This window comes from Vulpes vulpes, chromosome 3 (assembly GCF_048418805.1).
Source record: "Vulpes vulpes isolate BD-2025 chromosome 3, VulVul3, whole genome shotgun sequence".
Lineage (NCBI taxonomy): Eukaryota > Metazoa > Chordata > Mammalia > Carnivora > Canidae > Vulpes > Vulpes vulpes.
In genome coordinates, this window is record NC_132782.1 from 53,822,893 (window position 1) to 53,838,311 (window position 15,419).

At 39.0% G+C, this 15,419-nt stretch overlaps 1 protein-coding gene across 1 annotated transcript in view; it reads right to left on the minus strand.

Annotated features, from left to right (window-relative positions):
- Nucleotides 1–290: 290 nt before the first annotated feature.
- The window catches only part of RTP4 (receptor transporter protein 4), a 99,752-nt gene continuing 84,623 nt past the window's right edge, over nt 291–15,419 (minus strand). Inside the window, exon 6 of the transcript XR_012000427.1 lies at nt 291–418. The gene's annotated coding sequence lies outside the window, so the exon portion shown is untranslated. The remainder of the gene's footprint in view (nt 419–15,419) is intronic.

The window sequence follows — 15,419 nt, forward strand, 5'->3', positions numbered from 1 at the left end:
CCTCAATCTCTCTTCTACCTTCATTCCTCCTTTACTTTACTTTCCTCTTTCTCCTCCAGCTAGAGTCAAAGTAAAATCAGGTATTTGTCCATTTTCTTCCTCTGTGAGTTTGGGACTTTCTCCTTAAGGAATCCAGCTCTGTGTGGCAGTCTGTAATCCATTCCTACTCCACCCAAGCTCAGGCTTTGTCTTCAGTTAGAAGCCAGACCCTAGGCGACCCGGATCAGAGCTCATGCTAGGACAAGTTATTCTTTCTTTTGTGCCTGGCTTCTTCACTTTCCCCACAGCTCATCCATGCATTGACAAAATATGTGTTTTTTTATATTTTAGATGGGTTATATAATGAGAAGTTTCCCTGAGCATCTCTTCTATCTTCTTTCTGCTCAACGTTTTCCTTCTTCTCCTTTTGTTCCTCTACCTGCAAACAAAGCCATTGTAAGGAAAAACAAAATATTAACTAAATTGTGCTAATTTTAACTCTATTAATTTGTTTGCCATCAGTTGGACAGTAATTATCTACTTTATAGATGTTTTTAAGTTGATGCATCCTAGGCTAACACTATTTTTTGAGTGTCCACTGACATGTGTTTACTCTGCAAACTATTTTCTTTGCTTAACCTCAGTAAGTGAGTTCATAGGGTAATGCCACGTACTTAAAAGGATTTGCTATTATCGGGAAGGGGAAATTTTCCACTAATCCCTCTTGGTTCTTTTGGCTAGTCCAGTAGTTAAATTAACACAAGACAGATTAACAAGAGAAAAACACCGCAAACTTAATTTCATATGTATAGAGGTGTCATAGATAAGGGACCTAAGAATGGGCCAAAGCAGGCTGTTTGTGTACCTTTTAGACAAAGAAACAATAACTTTATGAAGAACTGACTTAGACTTAGGTACTAATCAGTGAAGTAACTAATCAGAGTTTGTTTATATAGCCTTCTTGGCCCTAAATTCTCTATCTCTGGAAGTAAGAATGTCTCTCTACATCCTGGTATAGGGAGAATACCTTTTGCATGGGACGTTTATTTCCTGCTTTCAAGGAGATAGGAGTATCAGAGTGTCCTCCTTGCATCTGCTGTTTCTTAAGTAACTTTAATTCAGAATAATTTATATGCCACTTTGGCCTGTTTGAGGGTGGCCTTTCCTGAGTCCCATCACTGTTAAAGACAAACAATAACATTTTATGGTAATTGTGAAGCCTAGAGATATACACAGCCGTTCTTAAAACTCAGTTCTAAATTCTATGTCCTTAAAACTTCAAGATGCCTTTCCTACTATCATTTTTCTATTTGCAAGAAAGATTCTAAGTGTTGATTAGATGCTGGAGAATGAGATGGGGGCCTATAGAGAGTACCAACAAGCATTTATGGAAAGTCCACTCTTAGCAAGGAATCATGCTTTGTGTTTCAAGGACTAGGAATGAGTAATAAATGGTCTCTATTCTTAATTTACAGACAAGATCTCGAAAACATAGTTGCTAAATCCTGTTAGATCCATTTTGCTCATTTCTCAGTTCCTATAGGAGGGAAAATATTAGGGATGGATATTGAGTAGGAGGTCAATAATGTTTACTACCAGGATTGCAATTAACCTAACTGGTAAATCAGAGGAGCCTCTGGCAAAAGCCAGATTGCAGTGAGGACAATAGGATCATGGGTACAGAGAAATCACTGCTAAATAGAGGCTAGTATGGATGTTCACTTTCAGTAGCAAGACTGAAAGGGAAGGAATTAGAGATCTCAAAACAAACAAACAAACAAACAAACAAACAAAAAACAGAAAACAAAAACCAAATTCAGGATGCTGCCACTTTATGCCCTTGATAATCAAAATATAGCCACACCCCAGACCCACTGTACAAGGGTCTTCATGCTCACAAAATCCCCAGGGAATTTGCATATTCATTATAGTCTTAGATGTTGTCTTAGGGTAACCAACTGTCCTCATTTGCTCTGGACTGAGTTGGGGGAATTTCAGTGCTAAAATCAGACTATCTTGGGAATTAGGGACTCTGGTTGTCCTCAAGGCACTACGTTAAACTGTCCCAACTAGTTCTTTCAGAGCACCTATGCACTAGGTAAGAGAAGATTACATGTGAATATATAAAGAATTCTATCACTGGGGATCCAAGTGGGACACAGGAAGGAGAAAGTGTACCCCTATTTGTAGAAGAGAGTTTTGGATATAGAAGGTAAGCAGGTGGTGGTGGTGAAGGGAGCAGCTTCCTCAAACATCATTTGTCACTAAGGGGTGACCTGTGACAATATTGTGGGAAGCCTGAGCAGCATTAGGATGTGATGAATGTAGAACCACAACATGTGACCAACAGGGTTTCAGCTCTCCAGCCCCAGGTCTTCAAAAGTCCAGCAAGAACACTCTGTGAAACAGAGAGGTCAGAGTTGCAGAGGTTGTCAGCAAGGAGGCTGGCTTCCTGGACAGATAATGGCTGAGATCATGCAGAGGGTAGCATTCAGAGCAGAAATATCCAGAAGGACAGCAGATATGAACTAGTAGTTGACTAATATGTGAGAGTTGATATCTTCCTTTTAGTTACTAGGAGGTCATAAGATCAAGAAAGTCTGAGACCTGCCATAGGAAAAGTAGGAATTCGGGATTCTCTTGGTCTCCAAAGCCAACCATAAAGGGAAGTACAATTATCCAGATTTTCTATCATCAGAAAATTCACCAATCATACCTTCCATCAGTTCTCTCAAATATAACTTTTCTGCTTAAAAAGCTATGGGCTGTTGTAAGGGCAAATACAAATTTAAAATAAGAGGCTTAGTTTTCCTGTTGAAAATAAAGGAAAGGCTTTCCTTCTCTTCCTTCTGCTTAGAGCATTTACCTTCAAAAACTTATAATTTGGTCTCTATTCTTAAGTAATTTAAGAATAGAGGCTCAGTGGTTGAGCATCTGCCTTTGGCTCAGGGCATGATACTGGGGTCCTGGGATCGAGTTCTGCATCAAGCTCCCCACAGGAAGCCTGCTTCTCCCTCTGCCTATGTCTCTGTCTCTCTCTGTGTCTCTCTCATGAATAAATAAATAAAATCTTTTAAAAAAGAAAACTTATAGTTGTAAGCACTTTATTTCTTTGACACGCACCCCTTTGAAGACTAGATAGATCTATTGTCAGTTTTTTTACTACTCTTGGGTCATATGACCCAAGAGTGTCTTCCTCAGGAATCTGGGAATTATCTTTTGGAAGTGCAAACATCAGGGAGGTAGCTCTTTATTTCCCAGTTCCCATAGGAGGTCAGAGGCTAATTTCAGTGAGTACTTTGCTCCTGTTTGCGAAGCTACTTCTTGTCATAAAGATATGAAAAGTTTATTTCTCTTCCAGATAAAGCCAATTGGCTAAGACAGGTGATCTCCCCAAATTTCAAAGTAGAGTTAGGATAAACTATGTGTGACAAAAGGGGCTGTCAAGTCTTCCTCCCTGAGGACCAGTCATTGTTTATCTTGAGAACATATATCTAATAACTTGTATCTACTTGGCTGTATAAGGGGCCAAGTAAGAGTCTTTTCTTTCTTTGCAATCACTTAGCAGATTACCCTATGATGATCATCACATGGTTTAATGCTTATTCAATGGTTAAAGTGTCTTTTTCTCTCCCTCCTTTGTAGAGAGGTTTTCTGGGTTGGGAAGAGATTTTGTTTTCAATTATATTTTCCCAACACTTTTAAGCAGAATGATACCCAACTAAACTTCTTAAACATCTTTGGACCTGTTGGTTTCCTCCACTGAGCTCCATGTCCTGGCACAAGCCTCCTTAACAGTAATGCCTGGGGCTAGTTAGCAACACCCTCCAGGAGCATGGAGATGCCTGAGATAGATGCCTGCTGCAGGCTAAGGCACAGATGGAGTTGAAGCTGATACCCAGATTGTATCCCATCACTCACACACACACACACACACACACACACAGGTTTTACTCAATGAAAACTTATTTCTCCATGTACCTGACAGCATGCTAAAATTCAAACATGGTCCAGGCTACAGGTGTTACTTCTTAACCCTAACATATTTCTTTCCTTTTGCTATTGAACAAAGACCATATCTCTATTTATGTTAGGTCTATATAAGCAAATACAAGTTAAACAGATTAACCATCAACCATATTATTTCTTTACATTTACACAGTGATTTTTTTCCTATTATCAAATGTATTTGTCAATTAAAATTCCTGGAATGCAAAGATTTGGTCAGAGGCAGGGAAAAGTTTTATTGCCATACAGTTTGCAAATCACAGAGACATAGCTTCCCAACAAATCAAAAGTACGTTCTTAAGGGGAAGGATTAAGCTCAGGGCTAAATAGGCAAAAAAACAAAACAAAAACAAAAACAAAAACAAAAAACCCACAAGTTCTGTGTCCTTTACAGAAACTTGCCAGACACAAGTCCCAAACTGCAAGTTTCAGGAGCAGAGTGGCAAGCAGGATACAGCTCACTATTTCTGGTAGCAGTTTCAGGATGTAACAACCGCTGGAGAACATAACAGGATGTATTGCAGGGGTCTTTTTGCAAATTTTGCTGAATTTTGTGCAAGCTTGTTATCTCAGGCTTTGCTGACTGATTTTGTTCCTCTTGGTCTTTGGCCTGATTAAAAATCGCAGTTTCTCTCCCCTGACATAGAGAGCCCAACTCATCTGTCAGGGGTTACTGTCTAATTATTGGAGTCTTTTGCTCTCATATTCATATACATTACCTCATTTGAGTGTTACCGACATCCAGTAGGCAGATGGGTACTATTTCCCTGTACTTCAGGTAAATACACAGTTTCAAAGAGCTTTCTCAAGGATAAACAGGGAATTATAAGTCCACCATGCTTGCCCAGAGCTCATTCCACACATCCAGGCTTCCAAGTTTTGAAGCATGTCTCAGGAGCAACTCTTTAAAAGTTAGGCTCAGCTCACTGACAAATGTCTGTGTGTCTCGATAATGACAGATGTGAAGAATGGAAAATCCCAGGGCAGCCAAGCAGTTGACAAGATGAAGCCCAATCTCTGCTGGCAAGCATGATAGGTTTCTCAGGTGGTTCAGTAGTGGTAAGATAGGATCCAAGGTGACACTTTTATGTTTCTTTTATCTTGGCTGAGACCTTGGGAAGAGGTTAAAAAGCTGGAGAAAGATTTGTTATTCGAAGAGGAGACTTTACTTGAGAATCTGGCATCCAACTTTGTTTTGCTAGGCTTTCAGGAAATTAATAGTCAGACTGCATTCCAGCCTCAGGACCCGGGCTGGTAGCAGCTGTTGGATATTTGGTTGGTCGATTAAAAATGCTACTGTTAGAAACCTTTTGCAAATTAAGACAAACACCAGGTTTGTTCCTGCTCTGTTGGGGAAAATATTCTTGCATTTTCAGCCAGAGCTAATTATCCACACCTGAGAAAATTGCCATACAAGAGTATGATCTGCCTGAGGTCTTATGAACTACCTTCTAGAACTTTTTGTTCTTAGCCGTCTTTATTTCCTGGAAAAAAAAAAAAAAAGAACAAAGAATATCTATACTGCATGGAAGACTAAGCTGTGAGAGAACAACTTTCCTCTTATTATGTCTTACACCAGGATTACTGTACTATAGTGTGCTGATGACCTGTCCCAGAGCTTTTATAAAACTAGATAGATAGAGTTGGCTGAGTCGATCACCCGAATCAAGAAGGTTATTTTTGCTCTGTTAAAAACTATTCTAGAACTGAAACTTAAAATGAGAATTGACAGAGTAAGAGTGTTCAAGGAGGTCGTAAAAATCTGAACAAGAAAAAAATATGTGTTTCAGAAGATTTAAGGCTGTTTTGGCTCACTGAGTGTTTCTGGCCTGCAGGATCTGGGTCCTATTTATCTCTATATGCCTGGGCCTGTTCCTGGCACACAATAGGCCTCAACATATGTTGTTGAATGTTTACTAAGTGGTAAACATGTCCATGGAAGCTGGTTTTGGATACATGTAGCAGAGAAAGAGAACTCCTTGGCAAGGCTAGAAGCACTGTAAGGCTCTCAGAGAAATGCATTGGAACTCCATCCATGTTTTTGGCATGACTTTACAGAGTGAGTGGTGGATGGCCAGAAGTCAGACCTGGTGGTGACTGGAGAATAGAATGAGAGAACAAAGAATGAAGTGGGTTTTAGGGATTGGATGGGAATTACTATTATTGATGTTCTCCCCAACCTGCAACAACTCCTGAAACCTTTGGTCAGACACTGGGGGAAAGGATCTGTTTTAAAAATGATGGGCATTCATATCCTCATGTGAAGTTTGGAGATCTGCTTTTTTACTCTCCTAGCCAGTTTGACCAGAGAACTGCATTAACGATGCAGGACTCACATGCTTGCACAATACACCTTGATTTCCTGGCAAAGATGCCTAGCCCTCTCTAGCAACCCTGCTAGTCTGTGATGTTGGGTCTCAAAGAGACATTTTATGGAAATGTACAAGGGAAGCCATCACCACTTTGAAAACAATGACCTATTCAGGACCAAGGGACTGAGAGGCCCCCTAGGGGGCAGGTGCTAGAGGAGAGTGAGGATCAGACAGATGGGCGAGGAGCTTATAACCTAGTAGGGGGTCCAAGATATGCACCGAATAAACACAAGACAAGATGGAAAGCAATGGATATTATGAGAAATATACAAAAAAAAATTACTGTGGAATGGTTAGCAGAGGGAGAGGATACCTCTGAGGATTCTTAGGGGATGTCATGTTTCAGATAGGTTTTAAATGATGGCTGGAATTTGGACAAGCAGCTTTGGGAGTGAGAGGCAAGGAGATTCCAGACAGAGGAGAGAGAATGAGTGAGGTTAGTGAAGCAAGAAAGCACCGACTGTGCTTGGGGATAAGCGAGTGGCTCCATTTGGCTGGAACATATGTAGGCGGAGAAAGGTACTGAAAGACAAGATTAAAGAATTATAAACACCAGAAGAAGGCAGCCAGGCCTTATTTGTAGCCAAAATGAAAAGCACATATGGGAATAATGGCAGGTCAGCATTTTTATCCATAGATAGAAGATTATCAGAGCTTCCAAGAAGTTCACAGCACTTTACCAACAAGATTTTCACCAGCCTTCCTGCTTCTTTGCAAAGGAAAGCAGAGACTATGATTACATTGTTCTTGTTTTAGATGGAAAAGGTAACATTGGAACGTGGAACATTAGATGCCAGTGAATTATCAGACTTCATAGCCCCATTCCAAATCATATCTTTTTCTCAGGGATGTGTAGACTTCCTTTTCAGATATTCAGAGTGTGCACTCTGTTCCCAGAGTAACACCACCATTGGAATTCAGATCCAATGGTGGACCATATCAGGGTAGTTCCTGGGCAATAGCAGCCTGACTGAAGGCAGGGGCAGTAAAGTTGGGGAACTTGGGGATTTAGTTGATGGGAATGGGTGACAGGGTGCATGTTATTTCAGGCCCTCCAGGAAGCAGATGTCAAAATAGAGTTATAAGTGTGAGATATATATTGAGGTAATGTCTATGAAAAATAAAGAGAGGAGGGAGAAAAAGTGGGTAGGGAAAGTCTCTGACTACACTGCAGACCTGAAATCTGTGAAAGGAGAGGAGGAGGGAAGGATGGATGATTACATAGGAAGAACCTCAGATTTTGGGGAAGCTTTGAGAACATTTTCACCAACCCATCAGACAGCTCTAATCCCAGGATTGTCCTATGTGGAATCCAACTTGAGCAGGCATGGTGATGCTCATTCATTGACTATGGATTGCCAGAAAAGGGGCTCAGCTCAAACGCTATGATAGATCTTTAAAAACTGCAGATGGATGCTGTCAGGAACTGTACTCTTTATAGTAGGCTGTCTCCTAGGGGAGATTGAGAAGGATTTCTTCCATGGATACTCCAAGAGATGAAGAGAGAGGGAAGTCAATGAATCCAAGCCTCCTTGATGGGTGGTGGCTAGACATTCCCTAATATTAGGAACACAGTGCAGAGAAATGGATGGGGCATAGCTTTCTTCTCCACCTGTCTCTGACATAAACTCTGCTTGGAGGTAGAGTGTGTGATAAAGTGACACTTTTAAGCCTATGATTTCATATCCTTTCTTATACTCTGCTCAAGTATCATGCATTATATTGCAGCCTACACTCTAAAACCACTGCTTCAGGTTCTTCTCAGATTATCTCTTCCATCAAACCAACATGAATCAAACTAAGACAGAAAACATGGTTGATAGAATGCTGTGGATTCAAAGCTCTTTGCCAAATATATCATGACTTTTTCTTGAATTATCTTCCCACCAATTTCTCAATATTTTTCCCCCTTACATGCTTTTCTCATTGAGGATTCTGTCAAGGTCATGGTTACAAAATTTTAAGTCTTCCTTCCTTGCCTCACTTCTTTAAAAAGTTGTTTGCCACTTTATTGAGATATAGTAGATGTACAACAAACTGCACACATTTAATGTGTAAAATTGGACAGGTTTGACATCTGGATACATCCTATAACCACACAACAATTAAGATTACAAAGATTTCCATCATTCCAAAAATTTTCCTCATGCCATATTCTTCTCTTTATTCTTGTTTGCAAGAAGCTACTGATTTGTTTTCTGTAGATTAGTTTGCATTTTTTAAAAATTTTGTACAAATGGTAGCACCCGGGTGGCTCAATCAGTTAAGTGGTCAATTCTTGATTTCGGCTCAGTTCATGATCAAGCCCCGTGTTGGGCTCTGTGCTAGGTGTGGAGCATGCTTAATATTCTCTCTCTCTCTTACCCTCTACCCCTCCCTTAAAAAAATTTTTTATACAAATGGAATCATGCACTATGCACTCTTTTTTGACATGGCTTCTTATACTCAGTAAAATTATTTTGAAATTTATCCATGTTGTGGCATGTATCAATAGTCTGTTCTTTTTATTGTTGAAAACTACTGTCCCATAAGATTGATTTGCCACAAATTGTTTACATTACCTTGATGATTGACATTCAGGTGGAGTCAGTATATGACCATATATGTACATGTGGGTCTAATTCTATATTCAATTCTCTTGCATTAATAGATTTCTCTAACTTTATGTCAAATCTGTACTGTCTTGATTATTATAGATTTTTAATTGTGAAATCAGGTAGTATAAAAACTGCAACTTTGTTCTTGTTTTTCAAAGTTGTTTTAGCCATATTATGTCAAATTTTTGGCTGATACAAATAGCACATCCCACATAGAGTTTCCTGCATAGAGCCTGCTTCTGCCTCTGCCTATGTCTCTGCCTCTGTGTGTGTGTGTGTGTCTCATGAATAAATAAAAATAAAATCTTTAAAAAAAAATTAGGTTGCTGAATTGTAACAGTGCCTTATATTTCCTGGGTAAAAGCCCTTTGTCAGCTATATATCATGCAAATGTTATTTCCTAATCTGTGACTTCACTTTAAATTTCCTAACAGTACCCTTTGAGGAGAAATTTTTTAAAAGATTTATGTATTCATGAGAGACACGTAGAGAGAAAGAGACATAGGCAGAGGGAGAAGCAGGCTCTATGCAGGGAGCCCGATGTGGGACTCGATCCTGAGACCCCAGGATCACGCCCTGAGGGTGAGGCAGATGCTTAACCACTGAGCCACCCGGGCATCCTTTGAAGAGCAATTTGATGGAATTCAACATACCTATGTTTTTCTTTCATATTTTATGCTTTCAATGTCTTACTTAAGAAGTCTTTGCCTGACACAAGGTCATTAAGACTTTTCCCTTACAAATGTTTTATAGTTTTGGGATCCCTGGGTGGTGCAGCAGTTTGGCGCCTGCCTTTGGCCCAGGGCCCGATCCTGGAGACCCAGGATCGAGTCCCACATCAGGCTCCCGGTGCATGGAGCCTGCTTCTCCCTCTGCCTGTGTCTCTGCCTCTCTTTCTCTCTGTATGACTATCATAAATAAATAAAATAAAAAAAATTTATAAAAAAAAAACCAAAAACAAATGTTTTATAGTTTTATCTCATAATTAAATCTGTTTCATGTGAGTTACTTTTTTCTAATATTGTGGTAGGAGTTGAGGTTGATTCATTTTGCAAATGACTATCAAATTTTACCAGTGTGTTGAAAATGTATCCTTTCCCTTATTTAATTCCCTTTGTGTTTTTGTTGAAAATCAATTGACCATATATGTACATGTGGGTCTAATTCTATATTCAATTCTGTTGTATTAATAGATTTCTCTAACTTTATGTCAAATTTGTGCTGTCTTGATTATTATAGATTTTTAATTGTGAAATCAGGTATAAAAACCGCAACTTTGTTCTTGTTTTTCAAAGTTGTTTTAGCCATAGTAAGTCCTTTGAATTGTCATATAGATCTTGACGTCATCTTGAAAATTAAATTTGTATTTAAAAAATGCTTGCTGGCAACACCCTTTTTGAACTCAGCCACAGTAACTTCTTGCAAGATACATCCAGGAAGGCAAAAGAAACAAAAGCAAAAATGAACTATTGGGACTTCATCAAGATAAGAAGCTTTTGTACAGCAAAGGATACAGTCAACAAAACTAAAAGACAACCTACAGAATGGGAGAGGATATTTGCAAATGACATATCAGATAAAGGGATAGTTTCCAAAATCTATAAAGAACTGATTAAACTCAACAGCAAAGAAACAAACAATCCAATCATGAAATGGGCAAAAGACATGAAGAGAAATCTCACAGAGGAAGACATGGACATGGCCAACATGCACATGAGAAAATGCTCCGCATCACTTGCCATCAGGGAAATCAACAAATCAAAACCACAATGAGATACCACCTCACACCAGTGAGAATGGGGGAAATTAACAAGGCAGGAAACCACAAATGTTGGAGAGGATGTGGAGAAAGGGGAACCCTCTTCCACTGTTGGTGGGAATGTGAACTGGTGCAGCCACTCTGGAAAACTGTGTGGAGGTTCCTCAAAGAGTTAAAAATAGACCTGCCCTACGACCCAGCAATTGCACTGTTGGGGATTTACCCCAAAGATTCAGATGCAATGAAACGCCAGGACACTTGCACCCGATGTTTCTAGCAGCAATGTCCACAATAGCCAAACTGTGGAAGGAGCCTCGGTATCCATTGAAAGATGAATGGATAAAGAAGATGTGGTTTATGTATACCTTGGAATATTCCTCAGCCATTAGAAACGACAAATACCCACCATTTGCTTCAATGTGGATGGAACTGGAGGGTATTATAATGCTGAGTGAAGTAAGTCAATCGGAGAAGGACAAACATTATATGGTCTCATTCATTTGAGGAATATAAATAATAGTGAAAGGGAATATAAGGGAAGGGAGAAGAAATGTGTGGGAAATATCAGAAAGGGAGACAGAACATGAAGACTCCTAACTCTGGGAAATGAACTAGGGGTGGTGGAAGGGGAGGAGGGCAGGGGGTGGGGGTGAATGGGTGACGGACACTGAGGGGGGCACTTGATGGGATGAGCACTGGGTGTTACTCTGTATGTTGGCAAATTGAACACCAATAAAAAATAAATTTATTATTAAAAAAAACAGTGTGATTGCCGTTTGCTATTATTACTACCTAGAAAATAAATAGATCTTAATGATAAAAAAAATGCCTGCTGGATTTTTAATTGGAATTTCATCAAATCTACAGATCAGTTTAGAGAGAATTAACTTCTTAAAAACATTGAGCCTACCAATCTGTGTGTGTGATATATCCTATTTCTTTAGGTGTTCTTTCACATGTCTCATTAATGTTTTGTAGTTTTCAGTGTATAAACTCTGCACATTTTTGTCAAATTTATCACTAATTACTTCATATTTTTAAATATTTTATTTATTTATTTGAGAGAGAGTACAAGTGGGGTGCATGGCAAGGGGAGAAGCAGACTCCCCACTGAACAGGGAGCCCAGACATGGGGCTCCATCCTGGGACTCTGGGATCATGACCCAAGCTGAAGACAGACACTTAACTGACTGAGCCACCCAGTTGCCCTTAATCACTTCATATTTTGATTATAAGTTATTGATTTTTAATTCTATTTTATGATTGCTTATAGCTTATATACAATTAATTTTTATTGCTTCTAAACAATCTTCATGTATTATGGAAACTTGATAAACTTACCAATTCTTTTTTTTTTTTTATAAACTTACCAATTCTTATAGCTGTTTTGGAGATTCCTTAAGGCCTACAAATACATTATACCATCTTCTAATAATGATAATGTTATTCTTCCTTTCCAATTTGTGTGGAAATTTTTCTTGCTTTATTGCAATGGCTGGGACTTCCAGAATAATACAGAAGAAAAGCACTGAGAACAGGTGTTCTTACCTTTTTCTTTTTTTTTTTTTTAAGATTTTATTTATTTATTTATTTATTTATTTATTTATTTATTTATTCAATCATGAAAGACAGAGAGAGAGAGAGAGAGAGAGAGAGGCTGAGACATAGGCAGAGGGAGAAGCAGACTCCCTGTGGGGATCCCAATGTGGGACTCAATCTTGGGTCTCCAGGATCACACCCTGGGCCAAAGGCAGGTGCTAAACCACTGACCCACCCCGGGATCCCCCTGCCTTTTTCTCCCAATATTAAGATTCAATATCCACTGTTAAATATGATATTAGTCAAAGGTTTTTATAAATGCTCTTTATCAGTTTGAACAACTTTCTTCTATTTCTCGGTTGATAGGAGTTTTTAGTCATGAAAAGACATTGAATTCTGTCAAATACTTTTTGTATCTATTGGGATTATCATGTGGGTTTTCTTTTTCAGTCTCTTAATATGGTAAATTATACAGATTGATTTTCAAATCTTAAGAAAAACATATTTCTGTGACAAACCTCAATCATGATGTGTGAACTCTTTCTATACTGCTAAATTAAAATTGCTAAAATTGTATTTATTTTTTTAAAAGGATTATTTATTTATTTATTTGTGAGAGACACATACACAGAGAGAGAGAGAGAGAGAGAGGCAGAGACACAGGCAGAGGGAGAAGCAGGCTCCATGCAGGGAGCCCAACTTGGGACTTGATCCCAGGACCCTAAGATCACACCCTGGGCCAAAGGCAGACACTAAACCACTGAGCCACCCAGGGACCCTAAAATTTGCTAAAATTTTATTAAGAATTTCTGTGTCAGGAAGGGTGTTGGGTTGTCAGTTTTTGTGGTTTTTTTTTTTTTAATATAATATCTTTGTCTACTTTTGTATCAAGAACAATGCTGACTTCATGGAATGAGTCAGGAAGTGTTCTCTCTTCTTTTCTGGAAGATATTATGGAGAATTATTATCATTTTTTTCTTTTAGTGCTTGGTTGAATCCACCAGTGAAACCATCTGGGCATGGTCATTTTTTTTTGATGGTTATTAAATATTTATTCAAAGTCTTTAAAAACATGGGTGTATTTGTGTTATTTATTTTTTTCTAGAGAACTTTGGTAGTTTGTGTTTTTCAAGGCTTTTGTCCACTTCAAATAATGTGTAGAATTTACTAGCATAAGGTTGTTTATAATATTTACTTTTTAGTCTTTTAATATCAATAAAATCTATACCTATGATCCTTTTTCCTTCCTTCCTCCCTCCCTCCCTTCCATCCTTCCTTCGTCCCTCCCTTCCTTCCTTCCTTGCTTCCTTCTTTTTCCTGATCAATATGGCTAGAGGTTTACCAATTTTAGCACTTTCTCAGATACTTGATTATCTCTATTATTATTCTGTTTTCTATTTCATAGACTTTAACTTTGATCTTTATTATTTCTTTCCCTTGGCTCATTTTGCCCTCTAAAAAATGTTGTTTAAGATGAGAGGATGGGGGATCCCTGGGTGGCTCAGTAGTTTGGTGCTGCCTTCAGCCCAGGGTATGGTCCTGGGGTCCCGTAGTCAGGTCCTGCATCAGGCTTCCTGCATGGAGCCTGCTTCTCCCTCTGCCTGTGTCTCTGCCTCTCTCTCTCTCTCTCTCTCTCTCTCTCTCTGTCTCTCATGAATGGATAGATAAAATCTTTCGAAAAGAAAAAAATGAGAGGATGATTCCGTACTGACTTTATCATGGCTCCAAACAAAGATTCTTTGTTCATATTTTCAATGAACTCATCATCTCTGCTCCCATCCTTTTTACAAACACTAGGAATTTAATCAGTATTATTCTATTCAATATTCTAAGTTGAAAGTGTAAGATATGTTGGGTGTGGGCAGAGGCATCCTGCTGAGGTAATAAGGGAATTGAAAGTAGGTCCAAACAAAGAACCAGAGAAGTGATTAGAAATCTAAATTTACAAAATTAGAAGATATTCAGAATAAGGGTCATAAACATAATTCTCCCTCATCTAAAGAACTGTTTTTATAGAATAAATGTTAGACTTCTTGGCAGTCTTAAAGTATAATTGGATCAACAGGGTATAAATTACAGAGATACAGTTTTTGTCACAGAGTGTCCCAAGTACGGGTGATTTCTGTGGAGATGGGCGTGAGTTCTCAGTCTCTGAAGAACTGAACTGAACTAATATTTGAATATTCATTGAACTTGTAATTTCTATCCCTGAGGTCAGACAGGCTCCATGAAAGAAGCCTGATGTGGGACTCGATCCCAGGACTCCAGGATCACACCCTGGGCCAAAGGCAGGCGCCAAACCACTGAACCACCCAGGGATCTCTCAGACAGGTAGATGTTTAAATGCTACTGTCACTACACACCAATTGTGTGACTCTAAGCCAGTTACTTAACCTGAGTCCCAGCTTTCTCATATGTAAATGGCAAAAATAAACGTGCCTATTTTATAGGGTTATAAAGATTAAATGAGATACTGTGTGAAAAATATTTAGCACAGTGTCTGGTATAAAGTATATACTGTGTATATTTTTATTTGCTTATTTATTATTAGCCTGTGCTGAAGTCCAGCATGGGCTGGAATGGGAGGAGCTTACAGGTCATTCAGGCCAATCCCATTACACAATGGATTGGGACGGTGAAGCAAGGAGCAGTGGCTTGTCCTAAATCATAAAGTTTGTCGTTTGATAAAATCTGAAGCCCAGGTATTTAGACTCTCAGGTCCACTGACCTTCCCCACTCCACCCCCCCATTCCACATCACACACATACAATGGGAACTGGGGACAGGAAGCTCAGTTTCCATTGTGTGCTATATGATTTCAGGCCAGTCCTTTCTGCTCTACAGATCTCAGTTTCTTCATCCATAAAATAGGAACATGGCCATATTTCTAAAGGCTTTCTAGAGTTCAGAGTTTTGTGTTTTAAAACAGGTAATTTAAGCTGATGTGTAATTGTTTTCCTCAAACAGGCACTTCCCTTGCTTTGCCCATGGTGAAAAAAAATTGCTTTTGTTTCATGTTCTATTTTAAAAGGAAATCTATCATTCATTTCTAATCTTGTTTGTTTGCAACTGTGTTGAGTTAAATAGCACAGTAGGCTTAAGTCAAGCTGGCCGGCTTTCTGGGAAAGCAGTATGGGGGTGGCTACTTTGTTTTCCTTATCTTCC